Source organism: Osmia lignaria, unplaced genomic scaffold, assembly GCF_051020975.1.
Source record: "Osmia lignaria lignaria isolate PbOS001 unplaced genomic scaffold, iyOsmLign1 scaffold0001, whole genome shotgun sequence".
NCBI lineage: Eukaryota > Metazoa > Arthropoda > Insecta > Hymenoptera > Megachilidae > Osmia > Osmia lignaria.
The window spans coordinates 8,491,673-8,502,443 of record NW_027478158.1 but is presented as its reverse complement, the minus strand read 5'-3'; positions in this window follow the sequence as shown (position 1 = coordinate 8,502,443).

Sequence of the window (10,771 nt, the reverse complement as noted above, 5' to 3'; positions counted from 1 at the left end):
GCGGCTCGCACTAGTGCAGAGTTATCTCAAAGAAAGGGGCCACGGCGTTTCTGTATCTCTATTATGTTGGTGCGGCTTCGGAACTTTTAAATATCTCGATGTATCTCGAAAACTACGCTTCTGATCAAAAAATATCATAGAACATAAATTGTAGGAAACATAATTCTCTATAAAAAACGTCTCTTAACATTTTGCCATAGCTCGCTTCGTTTCCGAAATATTTGCAGATTTATCTCAAGGGAAGGGGCCTGACGGACATATTTCGAGATATTTCTTCTTCTTGTTGTTCTTCTTCTGCACAGCTAAGCTGGAAGTGGCATTTGCGGCTCGCACTAGTGCAGAGTTATCTCAAAGAAAGGGGCCACGGTGTTTCTGTATCTCTATTATGTTGGTGCGGCTTCGGAACTTTTAAATATCTCGATGTATCTCGAAAACTACGCTTCTGATCAAAAAATATCATAGAACATAAATTGTAGGAAACATAATTCTCTATAAAAAACGTCTCTTAACATTTTGCCATAGCTCGCTTCGTTTCCGAGATATTTGCAGATTCAGCTCAAAGGAACTGGCCTGACGGACATATTTCGAGATATTTCTTCTTCTTGTTGTTCTTCCTCTGCACAGCTAAGCTGGAAGTGGCATTTGCAGCTCGCAATAGTGCAGAGTTATCTCAAAGAAAGGGGCCACGGTGTTTCTGTATCTCTATTATGTTGGTGCGGCTTCGGAACTTTTAAATATCTTGATATATCTCGAGAACTACGCATCTGATCAAAAAATATCATAGAACATAAAAAGTAGGAAACTTAATTCTCTACAAAAAAGGTCTCTTAACATTTTGCCATAGCTCGCTTCGTTTCCGAGATATTTGCAGATTTATCTCAAGGGAAGGGGCCTGACGGACATATTTCGAGATATTTCTTCTTCTTGTTGTTCTTCTTCTGCACAGCTAAGCTGGAAGTGGCATTTGCGGCTCGCACTAGTGCAGAGTTATCTCAAAGAAAGGGGCCACGGTGTTTCTGTATCTCTATTATGTTGGTGCGGCTTCGGAACTTTTAAATATCTCGATATATCTCGAAAACTACGCTCTGATCAAAAAATATCATACAACATAAATGGTAGGAAACAGAATTCTCTACAAAAAAGGTCTCTTAACATTTTGCCATAGCTCGCTTCGTTTCCGAGATATTTGCAGATATATCTCAAGGGAAGGGGCCTGACGGACATATTTCGAGATATTTCTTCTTCTTGTTGTTCTTCTTCTGCACAGCTAAGCTGGAAGTGGCATTTGCGGCTCGCACTAGTGCAGAGTTATCTCAAAGAAAGGGGCCACGGTGTTTCTGTATCTCTATTATGTTGGTGCGGCTTCGGAACTTTTAAATATCTCGATGTATCTCGAAAACTACGCTTCTGATCAAAAAATATCATAGAACATAAATTGTAGGAAACATAATTCTCTACAAAAAAGGTCTCTTAACATTTTGCCATAGCTCGCTTCGTTTCCGAGATATTTGCTGATATATCTCAAGGGAAGGGGCCTGACGGACATATTTCGAGATATTTCTTCTTCTTGTTGTTCTTCTTCTGCACAGCTAAGCTGGAGGTGGCATTCCCAGCTCGCAATAGTGCAGAGTTATCTCAAAGAAAGGGGCCACGGTGTTTCTGTATCTCTATTATGTTGGTGCGGCTTCGGAACTTTTAAATATCTTGATATATCTCGAGAACTACGCATCAGATCAAAAAATATCATAGAACATAAAAAGTAGGAAACTTAATTCTCTACAAAAAAAGTCTCTTAACATTTTGCCATAGCTCTCTTCGTTTCCGAGATATTTGCAGATTTATCTCAAGGGAAGGGGCCTGACGGACATATTTCGAGATATTTCTTCTTCTTGTTGTTCTTCTGCACAGCTAAGCTGGAAGTGGCATTTGCAGCTCGCAATAGTGCATAGTTATCTGAAAGAAAGGGGCCACGGTGTTTCTGTATTTCTATTATGTTGGTGCGGCTTCGGAACTTTTAAATATCTTGATATATCTGGAGAACTACGCATCTGATCAAAAAATATCATAGAACATAAAAAGTAGGAAACTTAATTCTCTACAAAAAAGGTCTCTTAACATTTTGCCATAGCTCGCTTCGTTTCCGAGATATTTGCAGATTTATCTCAAGGGAAGGGGCCTGACGGACATATTTCGAGATATTTCTTCTTCTTGTTGTTCTTCTGCTGCACAGCTAAGCTGGAAGTGGCATTTGCGGCTCGCACTAGTGCAGAGTTATCTCAAAGAAAGGGGCCACGGTGTTTCTGTATCTCTATTATGTTGGTGCGGCTTCGGAACTTTTAAATATCTTGATATATCTCGAGAACTACGCATCTGATCAAAAAATATCATAGAACATAAAAAGTACGAAACTTAATTCTCTACAAAAAAGGTCTCTTAACATTTTGCCATAGCTCTCTTCGTTTCCGAGATATTTGCAGATTTATCTCAAGGGAAGGGGCCTGACGGACATATTTCGAGATATTTCTTCTTCTTGTTGTTCTTCTTCTGCACAGCTAAGCTGGAAGTGGCATTTGCGGCTCGCACTAGTGCAGAGTTATCTCAAAGAAAGGGGCCACGGTGTTTCTGTATCTCTATTATGTTGGTGCGGCTTCGGAACTTTTAAATATCTTGATATATCTCGAGAACTACGCATCTGATCAAAAAATATCATAGAACATAAAAAGTAGGAAACTTAATTCTCTACAAAAAAGGTCTCTTAACATTTTGCCATAGCTCGCTTCGTTTCCGAGATATTTGCATATTTATCTCAAGGGAAGGGGCCTGACGGACATATTTCGAGATATTTCTTCTTCTTGTTGTTCTTCTTCTGCACAGCTAAGCTGGAAGTGGCATATGCGGCTCGCACTAGTGCAGAGTTATCTCAAAGAAAGGGGCCACGGTGTTTCTGTATCTCTATTATGTTGGTGCGGCTTCGGAACTTTTAAATATCTCGATATATCTCGAAAACTACGCTTCTGATCAAAAAATATCATAGAACATAAATTGTGGGAAACATAATTCTCTACAAAAATGGTCTCTTAACATTTTGCCATAGCTCGCTTCGTTTCCGAGATATTTGCAGATATATCTCAAGGGAAGGGGCCTGACGGACATATTTCGAGATATTTCTTCTTCTTGTTGTTCTTCCTCTGCACAGCTAAGCTGGAAGTGGCATTTGCAGCTCGCAATAGTGCAGAGTTATCTCAAAGAAAGGGGCCACGGTGTTTCTGTATCTCTATTATGTTGGTGCGGCTTCGGAACTTTTAAATATCTTGATATATCTCGAGAACTACGCATCTGATCAAAAAATATCATAGAAGATAAAAAGTAGGAAACTTAATTCTCTACAAAAAAGGTCTCTTAACATTTTGCCATAGCTCGCTTCGTTTCCGAGATATTTGCATATTTATCTCAAGGGAAGGGGCCTGACGGACATATTTCGAGATATTTCTTCTTCTTGTTGTTCTTCTTCTGCACAGCTAAGCTGGAAGTGGCATTTGCGGCTCGCACTAGTGCAGAGTTATCTCAAAGAAAGGGGCCACGGTGTTTCTGTATCTCTATTATGTTGGTGCGGCTTCGGAACTTTTAAATATCTCGATATATCTCGAGAACTACGCATCTGATCAAAAAATATCATAGAACATAAAAAGTAGGAAACTTAATTCTCTACAAAAAAGGTCTCTTAACATTTTGCCATAGCTCGCTTCGTTTCCGAGATATTTGCATATTTATCTCAAGGGAAGGGGCCTGACGGACATATTTCGAGATATTTCTTCTTCTTGTTGTTCTTCTTCTGCAGAGCTAAGCTGGAAGTGGCATTTGCGGCTCGCACTAGTGCAGAGTTATCTCAAAGAAAGCGGCCACGGTGTTTCTGTATCTCTATTATGTTGGTGCGGCTTCGGAACTTTTAAATATCTCGATATATCTCGAAAACTACGCTTCTGATCAAAAAATATCATAGAACATAAATTGTAGGAAACATAATTCTCTACAAAAAAGGTCTCTTAACATTTTGCCATAGCTCGCTTCGTTTCCGAGATATTTGCAGATATATCTCAAGGGAAGGGGCCTGACGGACATATTTCGAGATATTTCTTCTTCTTGTTGTTCTTCCTCTGCACAGCTAAGCTGGAAGTGGCATTTGCAGCTCGCAATAGTGCAGAGTTATCTCAAAGAAAGGGGCCACGGTGTTTCTGTATCTCTATTATGTTGGTGCGGCTTCGGAACTTTTAAATATCTTGATATATCTCGAGAACTACGCATCTGATCAAAAAATATCATAGAACATAAAAAGTAGGAAACTTAATTCTCTACAAAAAAGGTCTCTTAACATTTTGCCATAGCTCGCTTCGTTTCCGAGATATTTGCATATTTATCTCATGGGAAGGGGCCTGACGGACATATTTCGAGATATTTCTTCTTCTTGTTGTTCTTCTTCTGCACAGCTAAACTGGAAGTGGCATTTCCAGCTCGCAATAGTGCAGAGTTATCTCAAAGAAAGGGGCCACGGTGTTTCTGTATCTCTATTATGTTGGTGCGGCTTCGGAACTTTTAAATATCTTGATATATCTCGAGAACTACGCATCTGATCAAAAAATATCATAGAACATAAAAAGTAGGAAACTTAATTCTCTACAAAAAAGGTCTCTTAACATTTTGCCATAGCTCGCTTCGTTTCCGAGATATTTGCAGATTTATCTCAAGGGAAGGGGCCTGACGGACATATTTCGAGATATTTCTTCTTCTTGTTGTTCTTCTTCTGCACAGCTAAGCTGGAAGTGGCATTTGCGGCTCGCACTAGTGCAGAGTTATCTCAAAGAAAGGGGCCACGGTGTTTCTGTATCTCTATTATGTTGGTGCGGCTTCGGAACTTTTAAATATCTTGATATATCTCGAGAACTACGCATCTGATCAAAAAATATCATAGAACATAAAAAGTAGGAAACTTAATTCTCTACAAAAAAGGTCTCTTAACATTTTGCCATAGCTCGCTTCGTTTCCGAGATATTTGCATATTTATCTCATGGGAAGGGGCCTGACGGACATATTTCGAGATATTTCTTCTTCTTGTTGTTCTTCTTCTGCACAGCTAAACTGGAAGTGGCATTTCCAGCTCGCAATAGTGCAGAGTTATCTCAAAGAAAGGGGCCACGGTGTTTCTGTATCTCTATTATGTTGGTGCGGCTTCGGAACTTTTAAATATCTTGATATATCTCGAGAACTACGCATCTGATCAAAAAATATCATAGAACATAAAAAGTAGGAAACTTAATTCTCTACAAAAAAGGTCTCTTAACATTTTGCCATAGCTCGCTTCGTTTCCGAGATATTTGCAGATTTATCTCAAGGGAAGGGGCCTGACGGACATATTTCGAGATATTTCTTCTTCTTGTTGTTCTTCTTCTGCACAGCTAAGCTGGAAGTGGCATTTGCGGCTCGCACTAGTGCAGAGTTATCTCAAAGAAAGGGGCCACGGTGTTTCTGTATCTCTATTATGTTGGTGCGGCTTCGGAACTTTTAAATATCCTGATATATCTCGAGAACTACGCATCTGATCAAAAAATATCATAGAACATAAAAAGTAGGAAACTTAATTCTCTACAAAAAAGGTCTCTTAACATTTTGCCATAGCTCGCTTCGTTTCCGAGATATTTGCAGATTTATCTCAAGGGAAGGGGCCTGACGGACATATTTCGAGATATTTCTTCTTCTTGTTGTTCTTCTTCTGCACAGCTAAGCTGGAAGTGGCATTTGCGGCTCGCACTAGTGCAGAGTTATCTCAAAGAAAGGGGCCACGGTGTTTCTGTATCTCTATTATGTTGGTGCGGCTTCGGAACTTTTAAATATCTCGATATATCTCGAAAACTACGCTTCTGATCAAAAAATATCATAGAACATAAATTGTAGGAAACATAATTCTCTACAAAAAAGGTCTCTTAACATTTTGCCATAGCTCGCTTCGTTTCCGAGATATTTGCAGATATATCTCAAGGGAAGGGGCCTGACGGACATATTTCGAGATATTTCTTCTTCTTGTTGTTCTTCCTCTGCACAGCTAAGCTGGAAGTGGCATTTGCAGCTCGCAATAGTGCAGAGTTATCTCAAAGAAAGGGGCCACGGTGTTTCTGTATCTCTATTATGTTGGTGCGGCTTCGGAACTTTTAAATATCTTGATATATCTCGAGAACTACGCATCTGATCAAAAAATATCATAGAACATAAAAAGTAGGAAACTTAATTCTCTACAAAAAAGGTCTCTTAACATTTTGCCATAGCTCGCTTCGTTTCCGAGATATTTGCATATTTATCTCATGGGAAGGGGCCTGACGGACATATTTCGAGATATTTCTTCTTCTTGTTGTTCTTCTTCTGCACAGCTAAGCTGGAAGTGGCATTTGCGGCTCGCACTAGTGCAGAGTTATCTCAAAGAAAGGGGCCACGGTGTTTCTGTATCTCTATTATGTTGGTGCGGCTTCGGAACTTTTAAATATCTTGATATATCTCGAGAACTACGCATCTGATTAAAAAATATCACAGAACATAAAAAGTAGGAAACTTATTCTCTACAAAAAAGGTCTCTTAACATTTTGCCATAGCTCGCTTCGTTTCCGAGATATTTGCAGATTTATCTCAAGGGAAGGGGCCTGACGGACATATTTCGAGATATTTCTTCTTCTTGTTGTTCTTCTTCTGCACAGCTAAGCTGGAAGTGGCATTTGCGGCTCGCACTAGTGCAGAGTTATCTCAAAGAAAGGGGCCACGGTGTTTCTGTATCTCTATTATGTTGGTGCGGCTTCGGAACTTTTAAATATCTCGATATATCTCGAAAACTACGCTTCTGATCAAAAAATATCATAGAACATAAAAAGTAGGAAACTTAATTCTCTACAAAAAAGGTCTCTTAACATTTTGCCATAGCTCGCTTCGTTTCCGAGATATTTGCATATTTATCTCAAGGGAAGGGGCCTGACGGACATATTTCGAGATATTTCTTCTTCTTGTTGTTCTTCTTCTGCACAGCTAAGCTGGAAGTGGCATTTGCGGCTCGCACTAGTGCAGAGTTATCTCAAAGAAAGGGGCCACGGTGTTTCTGTATCTCTATTATGTTGGTGCGGCTTCGGAACTTTTAAATATCTTGATATATCTCGAGAACTACGCATCTGATCAAAAAATATCATAGAACATAAAAAGTAGGAAACTTAATTCTCTACAAAAAAGGTCTCTTAACATTTTGCCATAGCTCGCTTCGTTTCCGAGATATTTGCAGATTTATCTCAAGGGAAGGGGCCTGACGGACATATTTCGAGATATTTCTTCTTCTTGTTGTTCTTCTTCTGCACAGCTAAGCTGGAAGTGGCATTTGCGGCTCGCACTAGTGCAGAGTTATCTCAAAGAAAGGGGCCACGGTGTTTCTGTATCTCTATTATGTTGGTGCGGCTTCGGAACTTTTAAATATCTCGATATATCTCGAGAACTACGCATCTGATCAAAAAATATCATAGAACATAAAAAGTAGGAAACTTAATTCTCTACAAAAAAGGTCTCTTAACATTTTGCCATAGCTAGCTTCGTTTCCGAGATATTTGCAGATTTATCTCAAGGGAAGGGGCCTGACGGACATATTTCGAGATATTTCTTCTTCTTGTTGTTCTTCTTCTGCACAGCTAAGCTGGAAGTGGCATTTGCGGCTCGCACTAGTGCAGAGTTATCTCAAAGAAAGGGGCCACGGTGTTTCTGTATCTCTATTATGTTGGTGCGGCTTCGGAACTTTTAAATATCTTGATATATCTCGAGAACTACGCATCTGATCAAAAAATATCATAGAACATAAAAAGTAGGAAACTTAATTCTCTACAAAAAAGGTCTCTTAACATTTTGCCATAGCTCGCTTCGTTTCCGAGATATTTGCATATTTATCTCAAGGGAAGGGGCCTGACGGACATATTTCGAGATATTTCTTCTTCTTGTAGTTCTTCTTCTGCACAGCTAAGCTGGAAGTGGCATTTGCGGCTCGCACTAGTGCAGAGTTATCTCAAAGAAAGGGGCCACGGTGTTTCTGTATCTCTATTATGTTGGTGCGGCTTCGGAACTTTTAAATATCTTGATATATCTCGAGAACTACGCATCTGATCAAAAAATATCATAGAACATAAAAAGTAGGAAACTTAATTCTCTACAAAAAAGGTCTCTTAACATTTTGCCATAGCTCGCTTCGTTTCCGAGATATTTGCATATTTATCTCAAGGGAAGGGGCCTGACGGACATATTTCGAGATATTTCGTCTTCTTGTTGTTCTTCTTCTGCACAGCTAAGCTGGAAGTGGCATTTGCGGCTCGCACTAGTGCAGAGTTATCTCAAAGAAAGGGGCCACGGTGTTTCTGTATCTCTATTATGTTGGTGCGGCTTCGGAACTTTTAAATATCTTGATATATCTCGAGAACTACGCATCTGATCAAAAAATATCATAGAACATAAAAAGTAGGAAACTTAATTCTCTACAAAAAAGGTCTCTTAACATTTTGCCATAGCTCGCTTCGTTTCCGAGATATTTGCATATTTATCTCAAGGGAAGGGGCCTGACGGACATATTTCGAGATATTTCTTCTTCTTGTAGTTCTTCTTCTGCACAGCTAAGCTGGAAGCGGCATTTGCGGCTCGCACTAGTGCAGAGTTATCTCAAAGAAAGGGGCCACGGTGTTTCTGTATCTCTATTATGTTGGTGCGGCTTCGGAACTTTTAAATATCTTGATATATCTCGAGAACTACGCATCTGATCAAAAAATATCATAGAACATAAAAAGTAGGAAACTTAATTCTCTACAAAAAAGGTCTCTTAACATTTTGCCATAGCTCGCTTCGTTTCCGAGATATTTGCATATTTATCTCAAGGGAAGGGGCCTGACGGACATATTTCGAGATATTTCTTCTTCTTGTTGTTCTTCTTCTGCACAGCTAAGCTGGAAGTGGCATTTGCGGCTCGCACTAGTGCAGAGTTATCTCAAAGAAAGGGGCCACGGTGTTTCTGTATCTCTATTATGTTGGTGCGGCTTCGGAACTTTTAAATATCTTGATATATCTCGAGAACTACGCATCTGATCAAAAAATATCATAGAACATAAAAAGTAGGAAACTTAATTCTCTACAAAAAAGGTCTCTTAACATTTTGCCATAGCTCGCTTCGTTTCCGAGATATTTGCATATTTATCTCAAGGGAAGGGGCCTGACGGACATATTTCGAGATATTTCTTCTTCTTGTTGTTCTTCTTCTGCACAGCTAAGCTGGAAGTGGCATTTGCGGCTCGCACTAGTGCAGAGTTATCTCAAAGAAAGGGGCCACGGTGTTTCTGTATCTCTATTATGTTGGTGCGGCTTCGGAACTTTTAAATATCTTGATATATCTCGAGAACTACGCATCTGATCAAAAAATATCATAGAACATAAAAAGTAGGAAACTTAATTCTCTACAAAAAAGGTCTCTTAACATTTTGCCATAGCTCGCTTCGTTTCCGAGATATTTGCAGATTTATCTCAAGGGAAGGGGCCTGACGGACATATTTCGAGATATTTCTTCTTCTTGTTGTTCTTCTTCTGCACAGCTAAGCTGGAAGTGGCATTTGCGGCTCGCACTAGTGCAGAGTTATCTCAAAGAAAGGGGCCACGGTGTTTCTGTATCTCTATTATGTTGGTGCGGCTTCGGAACTATTAAATATCTCGATATATCTCGAGAACTACGCATCTGATCAAAAAATATCATAGAACATAAAAAGTAGGAAACTTAATTCTCTACAAAAAAGGTCTCTTAACATTTTGCCATAGCTAGCTTCGTTTCCGAGATATTTGCAGATTTATCTCAAGGGAAGGGGCCTGACGGACATATTTCGAGATATTTCTTCTTCTTGTTGTTCTTCTTCTGCACAGCTAAGCTGGAAGTGGCATTTGCGGCTCGCACTAGTGCAGAGTTATCTCAAAGAAAGGGGCCACGGTGTTTCTGTATCTCTATTATGTTGGTGCGGCTTCGGAACTTTTAAATATCTTGATATATCTCGAGAACTACGCATCTGATCAAAAAATATCATAGAACATAAAAAGTAGGAAACTTAATTCTCTACAAAAAAGGTCTCTTAACATTTTGCCATAGCTCGCTTCGTTTCCGAGATATTTGCATATTTATCTCAAGGGAAGGGGCCTGACGGACATATTTCGAGATATTTCTTCTTCTTGTAGTTCTTCTTCTGCACAGCTAAGCTGGAAGTGGCATTTGCGGCTCGCACTAGTGCAGAGTTATCTCAAAGAAAGGGGCCACGGTGTTTCTGTATCTCTATTATGTTGGTGCGGCTTCGGAACTTTTAAATATCTTGATATATCTCGAGAACTACGCATCTGATCAAAAAATATCATAGAACATAAAAAGTAGGAAACTTAATTCTCTACAAAAAAGGTCTCTTAACATTTTGCCATAGCTCGCTTCGTTTCCGAGATATTTGCATATTTATCTCAAGGGAAGGGGCCTGACGGACATATTTCGAGATATTTCGTCTTCTTGTTGTTCTTCTTCTGCACAGCTAAGCTGGAAGTGGCATTTGCGGCTCGCACTAGTGCAGAGTTATCTCAAAGAAAGGGGCCACGGTGTTTCTGTATCTCTATTATGTTGGTGCGGCTTCGGAACTTTTAAATATCTTGATATATCTCGAGAACTACGCATCTGATCAAAAAATATCATAGAACATAAAAA